The sequence below is a fragment of the Ambystoma mexicanum genome, chromosome 5q, assembly GCF_040938575.1.
Source record: "Ambystoma mexicanum isolate Mex_15411 chromosome 5q, UKY_AmexF1_1, whole genome shotgun sequence".
Lineage (NCBI taxonomy): Eukaryota > Metazoa > Chordata > Amphibia > Caudata > Ambystomatidae > Ambystoma > Ambystoma mexicanum.
In genome coordinates, this window is record NC_090933.1 from 528348148 (window position 1) to 528371011 (window position 22864).

At 50.6% G+C, this 22864-nt stretch overlaps 30 non-coding genes across 30 annotated transcripts; 15 read left to right on the forward strand and 15 right to left on the reverse strand.

The window, feature by feature from the left end:
• Positions 1 to 1358: 1358 nt before the first annotated feature.
• TRNAA-AGC (transfer RNA alanine (anticodon AGC)) lies at positions 1359 to 1431 on the reverse strand. Its single transcript has one exon. It is a non-coding gene; the product is annotated as a tRNA-Ala (tRNA).
• Positions 1432 to 2125: 694 nt separating this feature from the next.
• Positions 2126 to 2198, forward strand: TRNAR-CCU (transfer RNA arginine (anticodon CCU)). Its single transcript has one exon. It is a non-coding gene; the product is annotated as a tRNA-Arg (tRNA).
• A 600-nt stretch (positions 2199 to 2798) lies between these two features.
• TRNAA-AGC (transfer RNA alanine (anticodon AGC)) lies at positions 2799 to 2871 on the reverse strand. The gene has a single exon. It is a non-coding gene; the product is annotated as a tRNA-Ala (tRNA).
• Positions 2872 to 3565: 694 nt separating this feature from the next.
• Positions 3566 to 3638, forward strand: TRNAR-CCU (transfer RNA arginine (anticodon CCU)). The gene has a single exon. It is a non-coding gene; the product is annotated as a tRNA-Arg (tRNA).
• A 600-nt stretch (positions 3639 to 4238) lies between these two features.
• Positions 4239 to 4311, reverse strand: TRNAA-AGC (transfer RNA alanine (anticodon AGC)). Its single transcript has one exon. It is a non-coding gene; the product is annotated as a tRNA-Ala (tRNA).
• A 694-nt stretch (positions 4312 to 5005) lies between these two features.
• Positions 5006 to 5078, forward strand: TRNAR-CCU (transfer RNA arginine (anticodon CCU)). The gene has a single exon. It is a non-coding gene; the product is annotated as a tRNA-Arg (tRNA).
• A 600-nt stretch (positions 5079 to 5678) lies between these two features.
• On the reverse strand, positions 5679 to 5751 carry TRNAA-AGC (transfer RNA alanine (anticodon AGC)). Its single transcript has one exon. It is a non-coding gene; the product is annotated as a tRNA-Ala (tRNA).
• Positions 5752 to 6445: 694 nt separating this feature from the next.
• On the forward strand, positions 6446 to 6518 carry TRNAR-CCU (transfer RNA arginine (anticodon CCU)). The gene has a single exon. It is a non-coding gene; the product is annotated as a tRNA-Arg (tRNA).
• Positions 6519 to 7118: 600 nt separating this feature from the next.
• Positions 7119 to 7191, reverse strand: TRNAA-AGC (transfer RNA alanine (anticodon AGC)). Its single transcript has one exon. It is a non-coding gene; the product is annotated as a tRNA-Ala (tRNA).
• A 694-nt stretch (positions 7192 to 7885) lies between these two features.
• TRNAR-CCU (transfer RNA arginine (anticodon CCU)) lies at positions 7886 to 7958 on the forward strand. The gene has a single exon. It is a non-coding gene; the product is annotated as a tRNA-Arg (tRNA).
• A 600-nt stretch (positions 7959 to 8558) lies between these two features.
• On the reverse strand, positions 8559 to 8631 carry TRNAA-AGC (transfer RNA alanine (anticodon AGC)). The gene has a single exon. It is a non-coding gene; the product is annotated as a tRNA-Ala (tRNA).
• A 694-nt stretch (positions 8632 to 9325) lies between these two features.
• Positions 9326 to 9398, forward strand: TRNAR-CCU (transfer RNA arginine (anticodon CCU)). Its single transcript has one exon. It is a non-coding gene; the product is annotated as a tRNA-Arg (tRNA).
• A 600-nt stretch (positions 9399 to 9998) lies between these two features.
• TRNAA-AGC (transfer RNA alanine (anticodon AGC)) lies at positions 9999 to 10071 on the reverse strand. The gene has a single exon. It is a non-coding gene; the product is annotated as a tRNA-Ala (tRNA).
• A 694-nt stretch (positions 10072 to 10765) lies between these two features.
• TRNAR-CCU (transfer RNA arginine (anticodon CCU)) lies at positions 10766 to 10838 on the forward strand. Its single transcript has one exon. It is a non-coding gene; the product is annotated as a tRNA-Arg (tRNA).
• Positions 10839 to 11549: 711 nt separating this feature from the next.
• On the forward strand, positions 11550 to 11622 carry TRNAR-CCU (transfer RNA arginine (anticodon CCU)). The gene has a single exon. It is a non-coding gene; the product is annotated as a tRNA-Arg (tRNA).
• Positions 11623 to 12222: 600 nt separating this feature from the next.
• Positions 12223 to 12295, reverse strand: TRNAA-AGC (transfer RNA alanine (anticodon AGC)). The gene has a single exon. It is a non-coding gene; the product is annotated as a tRNA-Ala (tRNA).
• Positions 12296 to 12989: 694 nt separating this feature from the next.
• On the forward strand, positions 12990 to 13062 carry TRNAR-CCU (transfer RNA arginine (anticodon CCU)). The gene has a single exon. It is a non-coding gene; the product is annotated as a tRNA-Arg (tRNA).
• A 600-nt stretch (positions 13063 to 13662) lies between these two features.
• On the reverse strand, positions 13663 to 13735 carry TRNAA-AGC (transfer RNA alanine (anticodon AGC)). The gene has a single exon. It is a non-coding gene; the product is annotated as a tRNA-Ala (tRNA).
• A 694-nt stretch (positions 13736 to 14429) lies between these two features.
• TRNAR-CCU (transfer RNA arginine (anticodon CCU)) lies at positions 14430 to 14502 on the forward strand. Its single transcript has one exon. It is a non-coding gene; the product is annotated as a tRNA-Arg (tRNA).
• A 600-nt stretch (positions 14503 to 15102) lies between these two features.
• On the reverse strand, positions 15103 to 15175 carry TRNAA-AGC (transfer RNA alanine (anticodon AGC)). The gene has a single exon. It is a non-coding gene; the product is annotated as a tRNA-Ala (tRNA).
• Positions 15176 to 15869: 694 nt separating this feature from the next.
• Positions 15870 to 15942, forward strand: TRNAR-CCU (transfer RNA arginine (anticodon CCU)). The gene has a single exon. It is a non-coding gene; the product is annotated as a tRNA-Arg (tRNA).
• A 600-nt stretch (positions 15943 to 16542) lies between these two features.
• On the reverse strand, positions 16543 to 16615 carry TRNAA-AGC (transfer RNA alanine (anticodon AGC)). Its single transcript has one exon. It is a non-coding gene; the product is annotated as a tRNA-Ala (tRNA).
• A 694-nt stretch (positions 16616 to 17309) lies between these two features.
• Positions 17310 to 17382, forward strand: TRNAR-CCU (transfer RNA arginine (anticodon CCU)). The gene has a single exon. It is a non-coding gene; the product is annotated as a tRNA-Arg (tRNA).
• A 603-nt stretch (positions 17383 to 17985) lies between these two features.
• On the reverse strand, positions 17986 to 18058 carry TRNAA-AGC (transfer RNA alanine (anticodon AGC)). Its single transcript has one exon. It is a non-coding gene; the product is annotated as a tRNA-Ala (tRNA).
• A 694-nt stretch (positions 18059 to 18752) lies between these two features.
• TRNAR-CCU (transfer RNA arginine (anticodon CCU)) lies at positions 18753 to 18825 on the forward strand. The gene has a single exon. It is a non-coding gene; the product is annotated as a tRNA-Arg (tRNA).
• Positions 18826 to 19425: 600 nt separating this feature from the next.
• On the reverse strand, positions 19426 to 19498 carry TRNAA-AGC (transfer RNA alanine (anticodon AGC)). Its single transcript has one exon. It is a non-coding gene; the product is annotated as a tRNA-Ala (tRNA).
• A 694-nt stretch (positions 19499 to 20192) lies between these two features.
• On the forward strand, positions 20193 to 20265 carry TRNAR-CCU (transfer RNA arginine (anticodon CCU)). Its single transcript has one exon. It is a non-coding gene; the product is annotated as a tRNA-Arg (tRNA).
• A 600-nt stretch (positions 20266 to 20865) lies between these two features.
• TRNAA-AGC (transfer RNA alanine (anticodon AGC)) lies at positions 20866 to 20938 on the reverse strand. The gene has a single exon. It is a non-coding gene; the product is annotated as a tRNA-Ala (tRNA).
• Positions 20939 to 21632: 694 nt separating this feature from the next.
• Positions 21633 to 21705, forward strand: TRNAR-CCU (transfer RNA arginine (anticodon CCU)). The gene has a single exon. It is a non-coding gene; the product is annotated as a tRNA-Arg (tRNA).
• Positions 21706 to 22305: 600 nt separating this feature from the next.
• TRNAA-AGC (transfer RNA alanine (anticodon AGC)) lies at positions 22306 to 22378 on the reverse strand. Its single transcript has one exon. It is a non-coding gene; the product is annotated as a tRNA-Ala (tRNA).
• Positions 22379 to 22864: the final 486 nt, after the last annotated feature.

The window sequence follows — 22864 nt, forward strand, 5'->3', positions numbered from 1 at the left end:
AAGGCTCTCGATACACTGCTTCAGAGCTGAAGCACAGTCTCCGGCTCACACTTGCTTGGCTGTCCAGGGACCTGTAGTGCATAAAGCCCTTTCTCTTCATCTGCCGCAGAGGAAATCACAATCTCACTCCTTTGCCCAAAACAAAATACCTTCAGTGGAGCTACAAGTAAAGCTGCAGATGGCCATCCATTGCAACGAGGATTGGCCAACCAGGTATTAATAGCAGAGTGACTCCACTGCCACGCCCTTTCACGCTGGACCTGCGCTTGTGATCAAGAGGCTGCACGCCAGTCCCATAGACCCGAGAGCCCAATTGAAAAGGTGCTTGCTTCTCACTTTATTTCTCTCGCTATTTCTTGCTGTTTTAGGCCGCTGACACGCCGCCTGCAGCCAAAGGACCAGCGCTGGAGTGCCCTTTGTCATTTTTACCAGCTGGCCATATTTTACAATCGAGCGTCAGAATACCAAACAGGTAAGAGTTAGGTCTGGGAATTGAGTCCACTTTCCATCGTGTGTCCCATAAAGCGGAAGTGTCCAGCCGAGTGCAAGCAGGTGCCTTTTGCCCGCGTGTGCTGGGACACTGCAGCTTTGGACGTGAGCCAACTTGCCCTTTTCAGTGGGCCAGTACCCGTGACTCCAGTGAGAGAAGAGGAAAAGAAAGAACTTTCCCCTTCTCTGTTGAGTGGCCCCAGTGGCCTAATGGATAAGGCACTGGCCTCTTAAGCCAGGGATTGTGGGTTCGAGTCCCATCTGGGGTGGTTCGTGGCATTTTGTTCACACTTCTGCCAAAGCATGCAAAAGGTTTTTGCGGTAGTAGGGGGTGGGCGCAGGCTAGTACTTTGCTGGGCGCTGTGAAGTCCAGAACGTGCTCTGCTGGTAGCAGACTTTAAATGCCGGGAGACTGCAGAGTGTAGCAACGCCTCATGTCAGCGAAGAGACACAGATGAGTGGTAAGAAAGACAGGGAAAATATGCTTTCTGGAATCAGAGCTCCTGCAGACAGGGCTCACTCTTCTGCCAGCTCCGACCTGCTCCGATGAAAACGAAATAAAAGAGCAAAGGCTGCGCACTTTGAACCAATTATTCGAAGCATCGTATTGAAATGAAATAAAAGGTTAACAGCCCTGGGTGGCATCAAAGTGGAATTTCCTGAATATGTCACCAATGCCATGCAATGCGCCTGTTGCACAGTATCACGCCTGTTGCCGGCCCTCGCGCGGGTGACTCTTTGGGATAGCAGAAAGTGGACGGAAGACTTTTAGGATGATAGTAAAAAAAACAGAAGCGAGCACATGACTTTATTTGCGACGATTGGCGAGTTTTGAATAAAATAGTGAAAATGAAGAAAAAGCGTCTTGCTGGAGAATGCGGGCATCGATCCCGCTACCTCTCGCATGCTAAGCGAGCGCTCTACCATCTGAGCTAATTCCCCTCCTCCTCGAAGGCTCTCGATACACTGCTTCAGAGCTGAAGCACAGTCTCCGGCTCACACCTGCTTGGCTGTCCAGGGACCTGTAGTGCATAAAGCCCTTTCTCTTCATCTGCCGCAGAGGAAATCACAATCTCACCCCTTTGCCCAAAACAAAATACCTTCAGTGGAGCTACAAGTAAAGCTGCAGATGGCCATCCATTGCAACGAGGATTGGCCAACCAGGTATTAATAGCAGAGTGACTCCACTGCCACGCCCTTTCACGCTGGACCTGCGCTTGTGATCAAGAGGCTGCACGCCAGTCCCATAGACCCGAGAGCCCAATTGAAAAGGTGCTTGCTTCTCACTTTATTTCTCTCGCTATTTCTTGCTGTTTTAGGCCGCTGACACGCCGCCTGCAGCCAAAGGACCAGCGCTGGAGTGCCCTTTGTCATTTTTACCAGCTGGCCATATTTTACAATCGAGCGTCAGAATACCAAACAGGTAAGAGTTAGGTCTGGGAATTGAGTCCACTTTCCATCGTGTGTCCCATAAAGCGGAAGTGTCCAGCCGAGTGCAAGCAGGTGCCTTTTGCCCGCGTGTGCTGGGACACTGCAGCTTTGGACGTGAGCCAACTTGCCCTTTTCAGTGGGCCAGTACCCGTGACTCCAGTGAGAGAAGAGGAAAAGAAAGAACTTTCCCCTTCTCTGTCGAGTGGCCCCAGTGGCCTAATGGATAAGGCACTGGCCTCCTAAGCCAGGGATTGTGGGTTCGAGTCCCATCTGGGGTGGTTCGTGGCATTTTGTTCACACTTCTGCCAAAGCATGCAAAAGGTTTTTGCGGTAGTAGGGGGTGGGCGCAGGCTAGTACTTTGCTGGGCGCTGTGAAGTCCAGAACGTGCTCTGCTGGTAGCAGACTTTAAATGCCGGGAGACTGCAGAGTGTAGCAACGCCTCATGTCAGCGAAGAGACACAGATGAGTGGTAAGAAAGACAGGGAAAATATGCTTTCTGGAATCAGAGCTCCTGCAGACAGGGCTCACTCTTCTGCCAGCTCCGACCTGCTCCGATGAAAACGAAATAAAAGAGCAAAGGCTGCGCACTTTGAACCAATTATTCGAAGCATCGTATTGAAATGAAATAAAAGGTTAACAGCCCTGGGTGGCATCAAAGTGGAATTTCCTGAATATGTCACCAATGCCATGCAATGCGCCTGTTGCACAGTATCACGCCTGTTGCCGGCCCTCGCGCGGTTGACTCTTTGGGATAGCAGAAAGTGGACGGAAGACTTTTAGGATGATAGTAAAAAAAACAGAAGCGAGCACATGACTTTATTTGCGACGATTGGCGAGTTTTGAATAAAATAGTGAAAATGAAGAAAAAGTGTCTTGCTGGAGAATGCGGGCATCGATCCCGCTACCTCTCGCATGCTAAGCGAGCGCTCTACCATCTGAGCTAATTCCCCTCCTCCTCGAAGGCTCTCGATACACTGCTTCAGAGCTGAAGCACAGTCTCCGGCTCACACCTGCTTGGCTGTCCAGGGACCTGTAGTGCATAAAGCCCTTTCTCTTCATCTGCCGCAGAGGAAATCACAATCTCACCCCTTTGCCCAAAACAAAATACCTTCAGTGGAGCTACAAGTAAAGCTGCAGATGGCCATCCATTGCAACGAGGATTGGCCAACCAGGTATTAATAGCAGAGTGACTCCACTGCCACGCCCTTTCACGCTGGACCTGCGCTTGTGATCAAGAGGCTGCACGCCAGTCCCATAGACCCGAGAGCCCAATTGAAAAGGTGCTTGCTTCTCACTTTATTTCTCTCGCTATTTCTTGCTGTTTTAGGCCGCTGACACGCCGCCTGCAGCCAAAGGACCAGCGCTGGAGTGCCCTTTGTCATTTTTACCAGCTGGCCATATTTTACAATCGAGCGTCAGAATACCAAACAGGTAAGAGTTAGGTCTGGGAATTGAGTCCACTTTCCATCGTGTGTCCCATAAAGCGGAAGTGTCCAGCCGAGTGCAAGCAGGTGCCTTTTGCCCGCGTGTGCTGGGACACTGCAGCTTTGGACGTGAGCCAACTTGCCCTTTTCAGTGGGCCAGTACCCGTGACTCCAGTGAGAGAAGAGGAAAAGAAAGAACTTTCCCCTTCTCTGTCGAGTGGCCCCAGTGGCCTAATGGATAAGGCACTGGCCTCCTAAGCCAGGGATTGTGGGTTCGAGTCCCATCTGGGGTGGTTCGTGGCATTTTGTTCACACTTCTGCCAAAGCATGCAAAAGGTTTTTGCGGTAGTAGGGGGTGGGCGCAGGCTAGTACTTTGCTGGGCGCTGTGAAGTCCAGAACGTGCTCTGCTGGTAGCAGACTTTAAATGCCGGGAGACTGCAGAGTGTAGCAACGCCTCATGTCAGCGAAGAGACACAGATGAGTGGTAAGAAAGACAGGGAAAATATGCTTTCTGGAATCAGAGCTCCTGCAGACAGGGCTCACTCTTCTGCCAGCTCCGACCTGCTCCGATGAAAACGAAATAAAAGAGCAAAGGCTGCGCACTTTGAACCAATTATTCGAAGCATCGTATTGAAATGAAATAAAAGGTTAACAGCCCTGGGTGGCATCAAAGTGGAATTTCCTGAATATGTCACCAATGCCATGCAATGCGCCTGTTGCACAGTATCACGCCTGTTGCCGGCCCTCGCGCGGATGACTCTTTGGGATAGCAGAAAGTGGACGGAAGACTTTTAGGATGATAGTAAAAAAAACAGAAGCGAGCACATGACTTTATTTGCGACGATTGGCGAGTTTTGAATAAAATAGTGAAAATGAAGAAAAAGCGTCTTGCTGGAGAATGCGGGCATCGATCCCGCTACCTCTCGCATGCTAAGCGAGCGCTCTACCATCTGAGCTAATTCCCCTCCTCTTCGAAGGCTCTCGATACACTGCTTCAGAGCTGAAGCACAGTCTCCGGCTCACACCTGCTTGGCTGTCCAGGGACCTGTAGTGCATAAAGCCCTTTCTCTTCATCTGCCGCAGAGGAAATCACAATCTCACCCCTTTGCCCAAAACAAAATACCTTCAGTGGAGCTACAAGTAAAGCTGCAGATGGCCATCCATTGCAACGAGGATTGGCCAACCAGGTATTAATAGCAGAGTGACTCCACTGCCACGCCCTTTCACGCTGGACCTGCGCTTGTGATCAAGAGGCTGCACGCCAGTCCCATAGACCCGAGAGCCCAATTGAAAAGGTGCTTGCTTCTCACTTTATTTCTCTCGCTATTTCTTGCTGTTTTAGGCCGCTGACACGCCGCCTGCAGCCAAAGGACCAGCGCTGGAGTGCCCTTTGTCATTTTTACCAGCTGGCCATATTTTACAATCGAGCGTCAGAATACCAAACAGGTAAGAGTTAGGTCTGGGAATTGAGTCCACTTTCCATCGTGTGTCCCATAAAGCGGAAGTGTCCAGCCGAGTGCAAGCAGGTGCCTTTTGCCCGCGTGTGCTGGGACACTGCAGCTTTGGACGTGAGCCAACTTGCCCTTTTCAGTGGGCCAGTACCCGTGACTCCAGTGAGAGAAGAGGAAAAGAAAGAACTTTCCCCTTCTCTGTCGAGTGGCCCCAGTGGCCTAATGGATAAGGCACTGGCCTCCTAAGCCAGGGATTGTGGGTTCGAGTCCCATCTGGGGTGGTTCGTGGCATTTTGTTCACACTTCTGCCAAAGCATGCAAAAGGTTTTTGCGGTAGTAGGGGGTGGGCGCAGGCTAGTACTTTGCTGGGCGCTGTGAAGTCCAGAACGTGCTCTGCTGGTAGCAGACTTTAAATGCCGGGAGACTGCAGAGTGTAGCAACGCCTCATGTCAGCGAAGAGACACAGATGAGTGGTAAGAAAGACAGGGAAAATATGCTTTCTGGAATCAGAGCTCCTGCAGACAGGGCTCACTCTTCTGCCAGCTCCGACCTGCTCCGATGAAAACGAAATAAAAGAGCAAAGGCTGCGCACTTTGAACCAATTATTCGAAGCATCGTATTGAAATGAAATAAAAGGTTAACAGCCCTGGGTGGCATCAAAGTGGAATTTCCTGAATATGTCACCAATGCCATGCAATGCGCCTGTTGCACAGTATCACGCCTGTTGCCGGCCCTCGCGCGGATGACTCTTTGGGATAGCAGAAAGTGGACGGAAGACTTTTAGGATGATAGTAAAAAAAACAGAAGCGAGCACATGACTTTATTTGCGACGATTGGCGAGTTTTGAATAAAATAGTGAAAATGAAGTAAAAGCGTCTTGCTGGAGAATGCGGGCATCGATCCCGCTACCTCTCGCATGCTAAGCGAGCGCTCTACCATCTGAGCTAATTCCCCTCCTCCTCGAAGGCTCTCGATACACTGCTTCAGAGCTGAAGCACAGTCTCCGGCTCACACTTGCTTGGCTGTCCAGGGACCTGTAGTGCATAAAGCCCTTTCTCTTCATCTGCCGCAGAGGAAATCACAATCTCACCCCTTTGCCCAAAACAAAATACCTTCAGTGGAGCTACAAGTAAAGCTGCAGATGGCCATCCATTGCAACGAGGATTGGCCAACCAGGTATTAATAGCAGAGTGACTCCACTGCCACGCCCTTTCACGCTGGACCTGCGCTTGTGATCAAGAGGCTGCACGCCAGTCCCATAGACCCGAGAGCCCAATTGAAAAGGTGCTTGCTTCTCACTTTATTTCTCTCGCTATTTCTTGCTGTTTTAGGCCGCTGACACGCCGCCTGCAGCCAAAGGACCAGCGCTGGAGTGCCCTTTGTCATTTTTACCAGCTGGCCATATTTTACAATCGAGCGTCAGAATACCAAACAGGTAAGAGTTAGGTCTGGGAATTGAGTCCACTTTCCATCGTGTGTCCCATAAAGCGGAAGTGTCCAGCCGAGTGCAAGCAGGTGCCTTTTGCCCGCGTGTGCTGGGACACTGCAGCTTTGGACGTGAGCCAACTTGCCCTTTTCAGTGGGCCAGTACCTGTGACTCCAGTGAGAGAAGAGGAAAAGAAAGAACTTTCCCCTTCTCTGACGAGTGGCCCCAGTGGCCTAATGGATAAGGCACTGGCCTCCTAAGCCAGGGATTGTGGGTTCGAGTCCCATCTGGGGTGGTTCGTGGCATTTTGTTCACACTTCTGCCAAAGCATGCAAAAGGTTTTTGCGGTAGTAGGGGGTGGGCGCAGGCTAGTACTTTGCTGGGCGCTGTGAAGTCCAGAACGTGCTCTGCTGGTAGCAGACTTTAAATGCCGGGAGACTGCAGAGTGTAGCAACGCCTCATGTCAGCGAAGAGACACAGATGAGTGGTAAGAAAGACAGGGAAAATATGCTTTCTGGAATCAGAGCTCCTGCAGACAGGGCTCACTCTTCTGCCAGCTCCGACCTGCTCCGATGAAAACGAAATAAAAGAGCAAAGGCTGCGCACTTTGAACCAATTATTCGAAGCATCGTATTGAAATGAAATAAAAGGTTAACAGCCCTGGGTGGCATCAAAGTGGAATTTCCTGAATATGTCACCAATGCCATGCAATGCGCCTGTTGCACAGTATCACGCCTGTTGCCGGCCCTCGCGCGGATGACTCTTTGGGATAGCAGAAAGTGGACGGAAGACTTTTAGGATGATAGTAAAAAAAACAGAAGCGAGCACATGACTTTATTTGCGACGATTGGCGAGTTTTGAATAAAATAGTGAAAATGAAGAAAAAGCGTCTTGCTGGAGAATGCGGGCATCGATCCCGCTACCTCTCGCATGCTAAGCGAGCGCTCTACCATCTGAGCTAATTCCCCTCCTCCTCGAAGGCTCTCGATACACTGCTTCAGAGCTGAAGCACAGTCTCCGGCTCACACTTGCTTGGCTGTCCAGGGACCTGTAGTGCATAAAGCCCTTTCTCTTCATCTGCCGCAGAGGAAATCACAATCTCACCCCTTTGCCCAAAACAAAATACCTTCAGTGGAGCTACAAGTAAAGCTGCAGATGGCCATCCATTGCAACGAGGATTGGCCAACCAGGTATTAATAGCAGAGTGACTCCACTCCCACGCCCTTTCACGCTGGACCTGCGCTTGTGATCAAGAGGCTGCACGCCAGTCCCATAGACCCGAGAGCCCAATTGAAAAGGTGCTTGCTTCTCACTTTATTTCTCTCGCTATTTCTTGCTGTTTTAGGCCGCTGACACGCCGCCTGCAGCCAAAGGACCAGCGCTGGAGTGCCCTTTGTCATTTTTACCAGCTGGCCATATTTTACAATCGAGCGTCAGAATACCAAACAGGTAAGAGTTAGGTCTGGGAATTGAGTCCACTTTCCATCGTGTGTCCCATAAAGCGGAAGTGTCCAGCCGAGTGCAAGCAGGTGCCTTTTGCCCGCGTGTGCTGGGACACTGCAGCTTTGGACGTGAGCCAACTTGCCCTTTTCAGTGGGCCAGTACCCGTGACTCCAGTGAGAGAAGAGGAAAAGAAAGAACTTTCCCCTTCTCTGTCGAGTGGCCCCAGTGGCCTAATGGATAAGGCACTGGCCTCCTAAGCCAGGGATTGTGGGTTCGAGCCCCATCTGGGGTGGTTCGTGGCATTTTGTTCACACTTCTGCCAAAGCATGCAAAAGGTTTTTGCGGTAGTAGGGGGTGGGCGCAGGCTAGTACTTTGCTGGGTGCTGTGAAGTCCAGAACGTGCTCTGCTGGTAGCAGACTTTAAATGCCGGGAGACTGCAGAGTGTAGCAACGCCTCATGTCAGCGAAGAGACACAGATGAGTGGTAAGAAAGACAGGGAAAATATGCTTTCTGGAATCAGAGCTCCTGCAGACAGGGCTCACTCTTCTGCCAGCTCCGACCTGCTCCGATGAAAACGAAATAAAAGAGCAAAGGCTGCGCACTTTGAACCAATTATTCGAAGCATCGTATTGAAATGAAATAAAAGGTTAACAGCCCTGGGTGGCATCAAAGTGGAATTTCCTGAATATGTCACCAATGCCATGCAATGCGCCTGTTGCACAGTATCACGCCTGTTGCCGGCCCTCGCGCGGATGACTCTTTGGGATAGCAGAAAGTGGACGGAAGACTTTTAGGATGATAGTAAAAAAAACAGAAGCGAGCACATGACTTTATTTGCGACGATTGGCGAGTTTTGAATAAAATAGTGAAAATGAAGAAAAAGCGTCTTGCTGGAGAATGCGGGCATCGATCCCGCTACCTCTCGCATGCTAAGCGAGCGCTCTACCATCTGAGCTAATTCCCCTCCTCCTCGAAGGCTCTCGATACACTGCTTCAGAGCTGAAGCACAGTCTCCGGCTCACACTTGCTTGGCTGTCCAGGGACCTGTAGTGCATAAAGCCCTTTCTCTTCATCTGCCGCAGAGGAAATCACAATCTCACCCCTTTGCCCAAAACAAAATACCTTCAGTGGAGCTACAAGTAAAGCTGCAGATGGCCATCCATTGCAACGAGGATTGGCCAACCAGGTATTAATAGCAGAGTGACTCCACTGCCACGCCCTTTCACGCTGGACCTGCGCTTGTGATCAAGAGGCTGCACGCCAGTCCCATAGACCCGAGAGCCCAATTGAAAAGGTGCTTGCTTCTCACTTTATTTCTCTCGCTATTTCTTGCTGTTTTAGGCCGCTGACACGCCGCCTGCAGCCAAAGGACCAGCGCTGGAGTGCCCTTTGTCATTTTTACCAGCTGGCCATATTTTACAATCGAGCGTCAGAATACCAAACAGGTAAGAGTTAGGTCTGGGAATTGAGTCCACTTTCCATCGTGTGTCCCATAAAGCGGAAGTGTCCAGCCGAGTGCAAGCAGGTGCCTTTTGCCCGCGTGTGCTGGGACACTGCAGCTTTGGACGTGAGCCAACTTGCCCTTTTCAGTGGGCCAGTACCCGTGACTCCAGTGAGAGAAGAGGAAAAGAAAGAACTTTCCCCTTCTCTGTTGAGTGGCCCCAGTGGCCTAATGGATAAGGCACTGGCCTCCTAAGCCAGGGATTGTGGGTTCGAGTCCCTTCTGGGGTGGTTCGTGGCATTTTGTTCACACTTCTGCCAAAGCATGCAAAAGGTTTTTGCGGTAGTAGGGGGTGGGCGCAGGCTAGTACTTTGCTGGGCGCTGTGAAGTCCAGAACGTGCTCTGCTGGTAGCAGACTTTAAATGCCGGGAGACTGCAGAGTGTAGCAACGCCTCATGTCAGCGAAGAGACACAGATGAGTGGTAAGAAAGACAGGGAAAATATGCTTTCTGGAATCAGAGCTCCTGCAGACAGGGCTCACTCTTCTGCCAGCTCCGACCTGCTCCGATGAAAACGAAATAAAAGAGCAAAGGCTGCGCACTTTGAACCAATTATTCGAAGCATCGTATTGAAATGAAATAAAAGGTTAACAGCCCTGGGTGGCATCAAAGTGGAATTTCCTGAATATGTCACCAATGCCATGCAATGCGCCTGTTGCACAGTATCACGCCTGTTGCCGGCCCTCGCGCGGGTGACTCTTTGGGATAGCAGAAAGTGGACGGAAGACTTTTAGGATGATAGTAAAAAAAACAGAAGCGAGCACATGACTTTATTTGCGACGATTGGCGAGTTTTGAATAAAATAGTGAAAATGAAGAAAAAGCGTCTTGCTGGAGAATGCGGGCATCGATCCCGCTACCTCTCGCATGCTAAGCGAGCGCTCTACCATCTGAGCTAATTCCCCTCCTCCTCGAAGGCTCTCGATACACTGCTTCAGCGCTGAAGCACAGTCTCCGGCTCACACCTGCTTGGCTGTCCAGGGACCTGTAGTGCATAAAGCCCTTTCTCTTCATCTGCCGCAGAGGAAATCACAATCTCACCCCTTTGCCCAAAACAAAATACCTTCAGTGGAGCTACAAGTAAAGCTGCAGATGGCCATCCATTGCAACGAGGATTGGCCAACCAGGTATTAATAGCAGAGTGACTCCACTGCCACGCCCTTTCACGCTGGACCTGCGCTTGTGATCAAGAGGCTGCACGCCAGTCCCATAGACCCGAGAGCCCAATTGAAAAGGTGCTTGCTTCTCACTTTATTTCTCTCGCTATTTCTTGCTGTTTTAGGCCGCTGACACGCCGCCTGCAGCCAAAGGACCAGCGCTGGAGTGCCCTTTGTCATTTTTACCAGCTGGCCATATTTTACAATCGAGCGTCAGAATACCAAACAGGTAAGAGTTAGGTCTGGGAATTGAGTCCACTTTCCATCGTGTGTCCCATAAAGCGGAAGTGTCCAGCCGAGTGCAAGCAGGTGCCTTTTGCCCGCGTGTGCTGGGACACTGCAGCTTTGGACGTGAGCCAACTTGCCCTTTTCAGTGGGCCAGTACCCGTGACTCCAGTGAGAGAAGAGGAAAAGAAAGAACTTTCCCCTTCTCTGTCGAGTGGCCCCAGTGGCCTAATGGATAAGGCACTGGCCTCCTAAGCCAGGGATTGTGGGTTCGAGTCCCATCTGGGGTGGTTCGTGGCATTTTGTTCACACTTCTGCCAAAGCATGCAAAAGGTTTTTGCGGTAGTAGGGGGTGGGCGCAGGCTAGTACTTTGCTGGGCGCTGTGAAGTCCAGAACGTGCTCTGCTGGTAGCAGACTTTAAATGCCGGGAGACTGCAGAGTGTAGCAACGCCTCATGTCAGCGAAGAGACACAGATGAGTGGTAAGAAAGACAGGGAAAATATGCTTTCTGGAATCAGAGCTCCTGCAGACAGGGCTCACTCTTCTGCCAGCTCCGACCTGCTCCGATGAAAACGAAATAAAAGAGCAAAGGCTGCGCACTTTGAACCAATTATTCGAAGCATCGTATTGAAATGAAATAAAAGGTTAACAGCCCTGGGTGGCATCAAAGTGGAATTTCCTGAATATGTCACCAATGCCATGCAATGCGCCTGTTGCACAGTATCACGCCTGTTGCCGGCCCTCGCGCGGGTGACTCTTTGGGATAGCAGAAAGTGGACGGAAGACTTTTAGGATGATAGTAAAAAAAACAGAAGCGAGCACATGACTTTATTTGCGACGATTGGCGAGTTTTGAATAAAATAGTGAAAATGAAGAAAAAGCGTGTGCTGGGACACTGCAGCTTTGGACGTGAGCCAACTTGCCCTTTTCAGTGGGCCAGTACCTGTGACTCCAGTGAGAGAAGAGGAAAAGAAAGAACTTTCCCCTTCTCTGACGAGTGGCCCCAGTGGCCTAATGGATAAGGCACTGGCCTCCTAAGCCAGGGATTGTGGGTTCGAGTCCCATCTGGGGTGGTTCGTGGCATTTTGTTCACACTTCTGCCAAAGCATGCAAAAGGTTTTTGCGGTAGTAGGGGGTGGGCGCAGGCTAGTACTTTGCTGGGCGCTGTGAAGTCCAGAACGTGCTCTGCTGGTAGCAGACTTTAAATGCCGGGAGACTGCAGAGTGTAGCAACGCCTCATGTCAGCGAAGAGACACAGATGAGTGGTAAGAAAGACAGGGAAAATATGCTTTCTGGAATCAGAGCTCCTGCAGACAGGGCTCACTCTTCTGCCAGCTCCGACCTGCTCCGATGAAAACGAAATAAAAGAGCAAAGGCTGCGCACTTTGAACCAATTATTCGAAGCATCGTATTGAAATGAAATAAAAGGTTAACAGCCCTGGGTGGCATCAAAGTGGAATTTCCTGAATATGTCACCAATGCCATGCAATGCGCCTGTTGCACAGTATCACGCCTGTTGCCGGCCCTCGCGCGGGTGACTCTTTGGGATAGCAGAAAGTGGACGGAAGACTTTTAGGATGATAGTAAAAAAAACAGAAGCGAGCACATGACTTTATTTGCGACGATTGGCGAGTTTTGAATAAAATAGTGAAAATGAAGAAAAAGCGTCTTGCTGGAGAATGCGGGCATCGATCCCGCTACCTCTCGCATGCTAAGCGAGCGCTCTACCATCTGAGCTAATTCCCCTCCTCCTCGAAGGCTCTCGATACACTGCTTCAGAGCTGAAGCACAGTCTCCGGCTCACACCTGCTTGGCTGTCCAGGGACCTGTAGTGCATAAAGCCCTTTCTCTTCATCTGCCGCAGAGGAAATCACAATCTCACCCCTTTGCCCAAAACAAAATACCTTCAGTGGAGCTACAAGTAAAGCTGCAGATGGCCATCCATTGCAACGAGGATTGGCCAACCAGGTATTAATAGCAGAGTGACTCCACTGCCACGCCCTTTCACGCTGGACCTGCGCTTGTGATCAAGAGGCTGCACGCCAGTCCCATAGACCCGAGAGCCCAATTGAAAAGGTGCTTGCTTCTCACTTTATTTCTCTCGCTATTTCTTGCTGTTTTAGGCCGCTGACACGCCGCCTGCAGCCAAAGGACCAGCGCTGGAGTGCCCTTTGTCATTTTTACCAGCTGGCCATATTTTACAATCGAGCGTCAGAATACCAAACAGGTAAGAGTTAGGTCTGGGAATTGAGTCCACTTTCCATCGTGTGTCCCATAAAGCGGAAGTGTCCAGCCGAGTGCAAGCAGGTGCCTTTTGCCCGCGTGTGCTGGGACACTGCAGCTTTGGACGTGAGCCAACTTGCCCTTTTCAGTGGGCCAGTACCCGTGACTCCAGTGAGAGAAGAGGAAAAGAAAGAACTTTCCCCTTCTCTGTCGAGTGGCCCCAGTGGCCTAATGGATAAGGCACTGGCCTCCTAAGCCAGGGATTGTGGGTTCGAGTCCCATCTGGGGTGGTTCGTGGCATTTTGTTCACACTTCTGCCAAAGCATGCAAAAGGTTTTTGCGGTAGTAGGGGGTGGGCGCAGGCTAGTACTTTGCTGGGCGCTGTGAAGTCCAGAACGTGCTCTGCTGGTAGCAGACTTTAAATGCCGGGAGACTGCAGAGTGTAGCAACGCCTCATGTCAGCGAAGAGACACAGATGAGTGGTAAGAAAGACAGGGAAAATATGCTTTCTGGAATCAGAGCTCCTGCAGACAGGGCTCACTCTTCTGCCAGCTCCGACCTGCTCCGATGAAAACGAAATAAAAGAGCAAAGGCTGCGCACTTTGAACCAATTATTCGAAGCATCGTATTGAAATGAAATAAAAGGTTAACAGCCCTGGGTGGCATCAAAGTGGAATTTCCTGAATATGTCACCAATGCCATGCAATGCGCCTGTTGCACAGTATCACGCCTGTTGCCGGCCCTCGCGCGGGTGACTCTTTGGGATAGCAGAAAGTGGACGGAAGACTTTTAGGATGATAGTAAAAAAAACAGAAGCGAGCACATGACTTTATTTGCGACGATTGGCGAGTTTTGAATAAAATAGTGAAAATGAAGAAAAAGCGTCTTGCTGGAGAATGCGGGCATCGATCCCGCTACCTCTCGCATGCTAAGCGAGCGCTCTACCATCTGAGCTAATTCCCCTCCTCCTCGAAGGCTCTCGATACACTGCTTCAGAGCTGAAGCACAGTCTCCGGCTCACACCTGCTTGGCTGTCCAGGGACCTGTAGTGCATAAAGCCCTTTCTCTTCATCTGCCGCAGAGGAAATCACAATCTCACCCCTTTGCCCAAAACAAAATACCTTCAGTGGAGCTACAAGTAAAGCTGCAGATGGCCATCCATTGCAACGAGGATTGGCCAACCAGGTATTAATAGCAGAGTGACTCCACTGCCACGCCCTTTCACGCTGGACCTGCGCTTGTGATCAAGAGGCTGCACGCCAGTCCCATAGACCCGAGAGCCCAATTGAAAAGGTGCTTGCTTCTCACTTTATTTCTCTCGCTATTTCTTGCTGTTTTAGGCCGCTGACACGCCGCCTGCAGCCAAAGGACCAGCGCTGGAGTGCCCTTTGTCATTTTTACCAGCTGGCCATATTTTACAATCGAGCGTCAGAATACCAAACAGGTAAGAGTTAGGTCTGGGAATTGAGTCCACTTTCCATCGTGTGTCCCATAAAGCGGAAGTGTCCAGCCGAGTGCAAGCAGGTGCCTTTTGCCCGCGTGTGCTGGGACACTGCAGCTTTGGACGTGAGCCAACTTGCCCTTTTCAGTGGGCCAGTACCCGTGACTCCAGTGAGAGAAGAGGAAAAGAAAGAACTTTCCCCTTCTCTGTCGAGTGGCCCCAGTGGCCTAATGGATAAGGCACTGGCCTCCTAAGCCAGGGATTGTGGGTTCGAGTCCAATCTGGGGTGGTTCGTGGCATTTTATTCACACTTCTGCCAAAGCATGCAAAAGGTTTTTGCGGTAGTAGGGGGTGGGCGCAGGCTAGTACTTTGCTGGGCGCTGTGAAGTCCAGAACGTGCTCTGCTGGTAGCAGACTTTAAATGCCGGGAGACTGCAGAGTGTAGCAACGCCTCATGTCAGCGAAGAGACACAGATGAGTGGTAAGAAAGACAGGGAAAATATGCTTTCTGGAATCAGAGCTCCTGCAGACAGGGCTCACTCTTCTGCCAGCTCCGACCTGCTCCGATGAAAACGAAATAAAAGAGCAAAGGCTGCGCACTTTGAACCAATTATTCGAAGCATCGTATTGAAATGAAATAAAAGGTTAACAGCCCTGGGTGGCATCAAAGTGGAATTTCCTGAATATGTCACCAATGCCATGCAATGCGCCTGTTGCACAGTATCACGCCTGTTGCCGGCCCTCGCGCGGATGACTCTTTGGGATAGCAGAAAGTGGACGGAAGACTTTTAGGATGATAGTAAAAAAAACAGAAGCGAGCACATGACTTTATTTGCGACGATTGGCGAGTTTTGAATAAAATAGTGAAAATGAAGTAAAAGCGCCTTGCTGGAGAATGCGGGCATCGATCCCGCTACCTCTCGCATGCTAAGCGAGCGCTCTACCATCTGAGCTAATTCCCCTCCTCCTCGAAGGCTCTCGATACACTGCTTCAGAGCTGAAGCACAGTCTCCGGCTCACACTTGCTTGGCTGTCCAGGGACCTGTAGTGCATAAAGCCCTTTCTCTTCATCTGCCGCAGAGGAAATCACAATCTCACCCCTTTGCCCAAAACAAAATACCTTCAGTGGAGCTACAAGTAAAGCTGCAGATGGCCATCCATTGCAACGAGGATTGGCCAACCAGGTATTAATAGCAGAGTGACTCCACTGCCACGCCCTTTCACGCTGGACCTGCGCTTGTGATCAAGAGGCTGCACGCCAGTCCCATAGACCCGAGAGCCCAATTGAAAAGGTGCTTGCTTCTCACTTTATTTCTCTCGCTATTTCTTGCTGTTTTAGGCCGCTGACACGCCGCCTGCAGCCAAAGGACCAGCGCTGGAGTGCCCTTTGTCATTTTTACCAGCTGGCCATATTTTACAATCGAGCGTCAGAATACCAAACAGGTAAGAGTTAGGTCTGGGAATTGAGTCCACTTTCCATCGTGTGTCCCATAAAGCGGAAGTGTCCAGCCGAGTGCAAGCAGGTGCCTTTTGCCCGCGTGTGCTGGGACACTGCAGCTTTGGACGTGAGCCAACTTGCCCTTTTCAGTGGGCCAGTACCCGTGACTCCAGTGAGAGAAGAGGAAAAGAAAGAACTTTCCCCTTCTCTGTCGAGTGGCCCCAGTGGCCTAATGGATAAGGCACTGGCCTCCTAAGCCAGGGATTGTGGGTTCGAGTCCCATCTGGGGTGGTTCGTGGCATTTTGTTCACACTTCTGCCAAAGCATGCAAAAGGTTTTTGAGGTAGTAGGGGGTGGGCGCAGGCTAGTACTTTGCTGGGCGCTGTGAAGTCCAGAACGTGCTCTGCTGGTAGCAGACTTTAAATGCCGGGAGACTGCAGAGTGTAGCAACCCCTCATGTCAGCGAAGAGACACAGATGAGTGGTAAGAAAGACAGGGAAAATATGCTTTCTGGAATCAGAGCTCCTGCAGACAGGGCTCACTCTTCTGCCAGCTCCGACCTGCTCCGATGAAAACGAAATAAAAGAGCAAAGGCTGCGCACTTTGAACCAATTATTCGAAGCATCGTATTGAAATGAAATAAAAGGTTAACAGCCCTGGGTGGCATCAAAGTGGAATTTCCTGAATATGTCACCAATGCCATGCAATGCGCCTGTTGCACAGTATCACGCCTGTTGCCGGCCCTCGCGCGGGTGACTCTTTGGGATAGCAGAAAGTGGACGGAAGACTTTTAGGATGATAGTAAAAAAAACAGAAGCGAGCACATGACTTTATTTGCGACGATTGGCGAGTTTTGAATAAAATAGTGAAAATGAAGAAAAAGCGTCTTGCTGGAGAATGCGGGCATCGATCCCGCTACCTCTCGCATGCTAAGCGAGCGCTCTACCATCTGAGCTAATTCCCCTCCTCCTCGAAGGCTCTCGATACACTGCTTCAGAGCTGAAGCACAGTCTCCGGCTCACACCTGCTTGGCTGTCCAGGGACCTGTAGTGCATAAAGCCCTTTCTCTTCATCTGCCGCAGAGGAAATCACAATCTCACCCCTTTGCCCAAAACAAAATACCTTCAGTGGAGCTACAAGTAAAGCTGCAGATGGCCATCCATTGCAACGAGGATTGGCCAACCAGGTATTAATAGCAGAGTGACTCCACTGCCACGCCCTTTCACGCTGGACCTGCGCTTGTGATCAAGAGGCTGCACGCCAGTCCCATAGACCCGAGAGCCCAATTGAAAAGGTGCTTGCTTCTCACTTTATTTCTCTCGCTATTTCTTGCTGTTTTAGGCCGCTGACACGCCGCCTGCAGCCAAAGGACCAGCGCTGGAGTGCCCTTTGTCATTTTTACCAGCTGGCCATATTTTACAATCGAGCGTCAGAATACCAAACAGGTAAGAGTTAGGTCTGGGAATTGAGTCCACTTTCCATCGTGTGTCCCATAAAGCGGAAGTGTCCAGCCGAGTGCAAGCAGGTGCCTTTTGCCCGCGTGTGCTGGGACACTGCAGCTTTGGACGTGAGCCAACTTGCCCTTTTCAGTGGGCCAGTACCTGTGACTCCAGTGAGAGAAGAGGAAAAGAAAGAACTTTCCCCTTCTCTGACGAGTGGCCCCAGTGGCCTAATGGATAAGGCACTGGCCTCCTAAGCCAGGGATTGTGGGTTCGAGTCCCATCTGGGGTGGTTCGTGGCATTTTGTTCACACTTCTGCCAAAGCATGCAAAAGGTTTTTGCGGTAGTAGGGGGTGGGCGCAGGCTAGTACTTTGCTGGGCGCTGTGAAGTCCAGAACGTGCTCTGCTGGTAGCAGACTTTAAATGCCGGGAGACTGCAGAGTGTAGCAACGCCTCATGTCAGCGAAGAGACACAGATGAGTGGTAAGAAAGACAGGGAAAATATGCTTTCTGGAATCAGAGCTCCTGCAGACAGGGGGGCTCACTCTTCTGCCAGCTCCGACCTGCTCCGATGAAAACGAAATAAAAGAGCAAAGGCTGCGCACTTTGAACCAATTATTCGAAGCATCGTATTGAAATGAAATAAAAGGTTAACAGCCCTGGGTGGCATCAAAGTGGAATTTCCTGAATATGTCACCAATGCCATGCAATGCGCCTGTTGCACAGTATCACGCCTGTTGCCGGCCCTCGCGCGGATGACTCTTTGGGATAGCAGAAAGTGGACGGAAGACTTTTAGGATGATAGTAAAAAAAACAGAAGCGAGCACATGACTTTATTTGCGACGATTGGCGAGTTTTGAATAAAATAGTGAAAATGAAGAAAAAGCGTCTTGCTGGAGAATGCGGGCATCGATCCCGCTACCTCTCGCATGCTAAGCGAGTGCTCTACCATCTGAGCTAATTCCCCTCCTCCTCGAAGGCTCTCGATACACTGCTTCAGAGCTGAAGCACAGTCTCCGGCTCACACTTGCTTGGCTGTCCAGGGACCTGTAGTGCATAAAGCCCTTTCTCTTCATCTGCCGCAGAGGAAATCACAATCTCACCCCTTTGCCCAAAACAAAATACCTTCAGTGGAGCTACAAGTAAAGCTGCAGATGGCCATCCATTGCAACGAGGATTGGCCAACCAGGTATTAATAGCAGAGTGACTCCACTGCCACGCCCTTTCACGCTGGACCTGCGCTTGTGATCAAGAGGCTGCACGCCAGTCCCATAGACCCGAGAGCCCAATTGAAAAGGTGCTTGCTTCTCACTTTATTTCTCTCGCTATTTCTTGCTGTTTTAGGCCGCTGACACGCCGCCTGCAGCTAAAGGACCAGCGCTGGAGTGCCCTTTGTCATTTTTACCAGCTTGCCATATTTTACAATCGAGCGTCAGAATACCAAACAGGTAAGAGTTAGGTCTGGGAATTGAGTCCACTTTCCATCGTGTGTCCCATAAAGCGGAAGTGTCCAGCCGAGTGCAAGCAGGTGCCTTTTGCCCGCGTGTGCTGGGACACTGCAGCTTTGGACGTGAGCCAACTTGCCCTTTTCAGTGGGCCAGTACCTGTGACTCCAGTGAGAGAAGAGGAAAAGAAAGAACTTTCCCCTTCTCTGTCGAGTGGCCCCAGTGGCCTAATGGATAAGGCACTGGCCTCCTAAGCCAGGGATTGTGGGTTCGAGTCCCATCTGGGGTGGTTCGTGGCATTTTGTTCACACTTCTGCCAAAGCATGCAAAAGCTTTTTGCGGTAGTAGGGGGTGGGCGCAGGCTAGTACTTTGCTGGGCGCTGTGAAGTCCAGAACGTGCTCTGCTGGTAGCAGACTTTAAATGCCGGGAGACTGCAGAGTGTAGCAACGCCTCATGTCAGCAAAGAGACACAGATGAGTGGTAAGAAAGACAGGGAAAATATGCTTTCTGGAATCAGAGCTCCTGCAGACAGGGCTCACTCTTCTGCCAGCTCCGACCTGCTCCGATGAAAACGAAATAAAAGAGCAAAGGCTGCGCACTTTGAACCAATTATTCGAAGCATCGTATTGAAATGAAATAAAAGGTTAACAGCCCTGGGTGGCATCAAAGTGGAATTTCCTGAATATGTCACCAATGCCATGCAATGCGCCTGTTGCACAGTATCACGCCTGTTGCCGGCCCTCGCGCGGATGACTCTTTGGGATAGCAGAAAGTGGACGGAAGACTTTTAGGATGATAGTAAAAAAAACAGAAGCGAGCACATGACTTTATTTGCGACGATTGGCGAGTTTTGAATAAAATAGTGAAAATGAAGTAAAAGCGTCTTGCTGGAGAATGCGGGCATCGATCCCGCTACCTCTCGCATGCTAAGCGAGCGCTCTACCATCTGAGCTAATTCCCCTCCTCCTCGAAGGCTCTCGATACACTGCTTCAGAGCTGAAGCACAGTCTCCGGCTCACACTTGCTTGGCTGTCCAGGGACCTGTAGTGCATAAAGCCCTTTCTCTTCATCTGCCGCAGAGGAAATCACAATCTCACCCCTTTGCCCAAAACAAAATACCTTCAGTGGAGCTACAAGTAAAGCTGCAGATGGCCATCCATTGCAACGAGGATTGGCCAACCAGGTATTAATAGCAGAGTGACTCCACTGCCACGCCCTTTCACGCTGGACCTGCGCTTGTGATCAAGAGGCTGCACGCCAGTCCCATAGACCCGAGAGCCCAATTGAAAAGGTGCTTGCTTCTCACTTTATTTCTCTCGCTATTTCTTGCTGTTTTAGGCCGCTGACACGCCGCCTGCAGCCAAAGGACCAGCGCTGGAGTGCCCTTTGTCATTTTTACCAGCTGGCCATATTTTACAATCGAGCGTCAGAATACCAAACAGGTAAGAGTTAGGTCTGGGAATTGAGTCCACTTTCCATCGTGTGTCCCATAAAGCGGAAGTGTCCAGCCGAGTGCAAGCAGGTGCCTTTTGCCCGCGTGTGCTGGGACACTGCAGCTTTGGACGTGAGCCAACTTGCCCTTTTCAGTGGGCCAGTACCCGTGACTCCAGTGAGAGAAGAGGAAAAGAAATAACTTTCCCCTTCTCTGTCGAGTTGCCCCAGTGGCCTAATGGATAAGGCACTGGCCTCCTAAGCCAGGGATTGTGGGTTCGAGTCCCATCTGGGGTGGTTCGTGGCATTTTGTTCACACTTCTGCCAAAGCATGCAAAAGGTTTTTGCGGTAGTAGGGGGTGGGCGCAGGCTAGTACTTTGCTGGGCGCTGTGAAGTCCAGAACCTGCTCTGCTGGTAGCAGACTTTAAATGCCGGGAGACTGCAGAGTGTAGCAACCCCTCATGTCAGCGAAGAGACACAGATGAGTGGTAAGAAAGACAGGGAAAATATGCTTTCTGGAATCAGAGCTCCTGCAGACAGGGCTCACTCTTCTGCCAGCTCCGACCTGCTCCGATGAAAACGAAATAAAAGAGCAAAGGCTGCGCACTTTGAACCAATTATTCGAAGCATCGTATTGAAATGAAATAAAAGGTTAACAGCCCTGGGTGGCATCAAAGTGGAATTTCCTGAATATGTCACCAATGCCATGCAATGCGCCTGTTGCACAGTATCACGCCTGTTGCCGGCCCTCGCGCGGATGACTCTTTGGGATAGCAGAAAGTGGACGGAAGACTTTTAGGATGATAGTAAAAAAAACAGAAGCGAGCACATGACTTTATTTGCGACGATTGGCGAGTTTTGAATAAAATAGTGAAAATGAAGAAAAAGCGTCTTGCTGGAGAATGCGGGCATCGATCCCGCTACCTCTCGCATGCTAAGCGAGCGCTCTACCATCTGAGCTAATTCCCCTCCTCCTCGAAGGCTCTCGATACACTGCTTCAGAGCTGAAGCACAGTCTCCGGCTCACACTTGCTTGGCTGTCCAGGGACCTGTAGTGCATAAAGCCCTTTCTCTTCATCTGCCGCAGAGGAAATCACAATCTCACCCCTTTGCCCAAAACAAAATACCTTCAGTGGAGCTACAAGTAAAGCTGCAGATGGCCATCCATTGCAACGAGGATTGGCCAACCAGGTATTAATAGCAGAGTGACTCCACTGCCACGCCCTTTCACGCTGGACCTGCGCTTGTGATCAAGAGGCTGCACGCCAGTCCCATAGACCCGAGAGCCCAATTGAAAAGGTGCTTGCTTCTCACTTTATTTCTCTCGCTATTTCTTGCTGTTTTAGGCCGCTGACACGCCGCCTGCAGCCAAAGGACCAGCGCTGGAGTGCCCTTTGTCATTTTTACCAGCTGGCCATATTTTACAATCGAGCGTCAGAATACCAAACAGGTAAGAGTTAGGTCTGGGAATTGAGTCCACTTTCCATCGTGTGTCCCATAAAGCGGAAGTGTCCAGCCGAGTGCAAGCAGGTGCCTTTTGCCCGCGTGTGCTGGGACACTGCAGCTTTGGACGTGAGCCAACTTGCCCTTTTCAGTGGGCCAGTACCCGTGACTCCAGTGAGAGAAGAGGAAAAGAAATAACTTTCCCCTTCTCTGTCGAGTTGCCCCAGTGGCCTAATGGATAAGGCACTGGCCTCCTAAGCCAGGGATTGTGGGTTCGAGTCCCATCTGGGGTGGTTCGTGGCATTTTGTTCACACTTCTGCCAAAGCATGCAAAAGGTTTTTGCGGTAGTAGGGGGTGGGCGCAGGCTAGTACTTTGCTGGGCGCTGTGAAGTCCAGAACCTGCTCTGCTGGTAGCAGACTTTAAATGCCGGGAGACTGCAGAGTGTAGCAACCCCTCATGTCAGCGAAGAGACACAGATGAGTGGTAAGAAAGACAGGGAAAATATGCTTTCTGGAATCAGAGCTCCTGCAGACAGGGCTCACTCTTCTGCCAGCTCCGACCTGCTCCGATGAAAACGAAATAAAAGAGCAAAGGCTGCGCACTTTGAACCAATTATTCGAAGCATCGTATTGAAATGAAATAAAAGGTTAACAGCCCTGGGTGGCATCAAAGTGGAATTTCCTGAATATGTCACCAATGCCATGCAATGCGCCTGTTGCACAGTATCACGCCTGTTGCCGGCCCTCGCGCGGATGACTCTTTGGGATAGCAGAAAGTGGACGGAAGACTTTTAGGATGATAGTAAAAAAAACAGAAGCGAGCACATGACTTTATTTGCGACGATTGGCGAGTTTTGAATAAAATAGTGAAAATGAAGAAAAAGCGTCTTGCTGGAGAATGCGGGCATCGATCCCGCTACCTCTCGCATGCTAAGCGAGCGCTCTACCATCTGAGCTAATTCCCCTCCTCCTCGAAGGCTCTCGATACACTGCTTCAGAGCTGAAGCACAGTCTCCGGCTCACACTTGCTTGGCTGTCCAGGGACCTGTAGTGCATAAAGCCCTTTCTCTTCATCTGCCGCAGAGGAAATCACAATCTCACCCCTTTGCCCAAAACAAAATACCTTCAGTGGAGCTACAAGTAAAGCTGCAGATGGCCATCCATTGCAACGAGGATTGGCCAACCAGGTATTAATAGCAGAGTGACTCCACTGCCACGCCCTTTCACGCTGGACCTGCGCTTGTGATCAAGAGGCTGCACGCCAGTCCCATAGACCCGAGAGCCCAATTGAAAAGGTGCTTGCTTCTCACTTTATTTCTCTCGCTATTTCTTGCTGTTTTAGGCCGCTGACACGCCGCCTGCAGCCAAAGGACCAGCGCTGGAGTGCCCTTTGTCATTTTTACCAGCTGGCCATATTTTACAATCGAGCGTCAGAATACCAAACAGGTAAG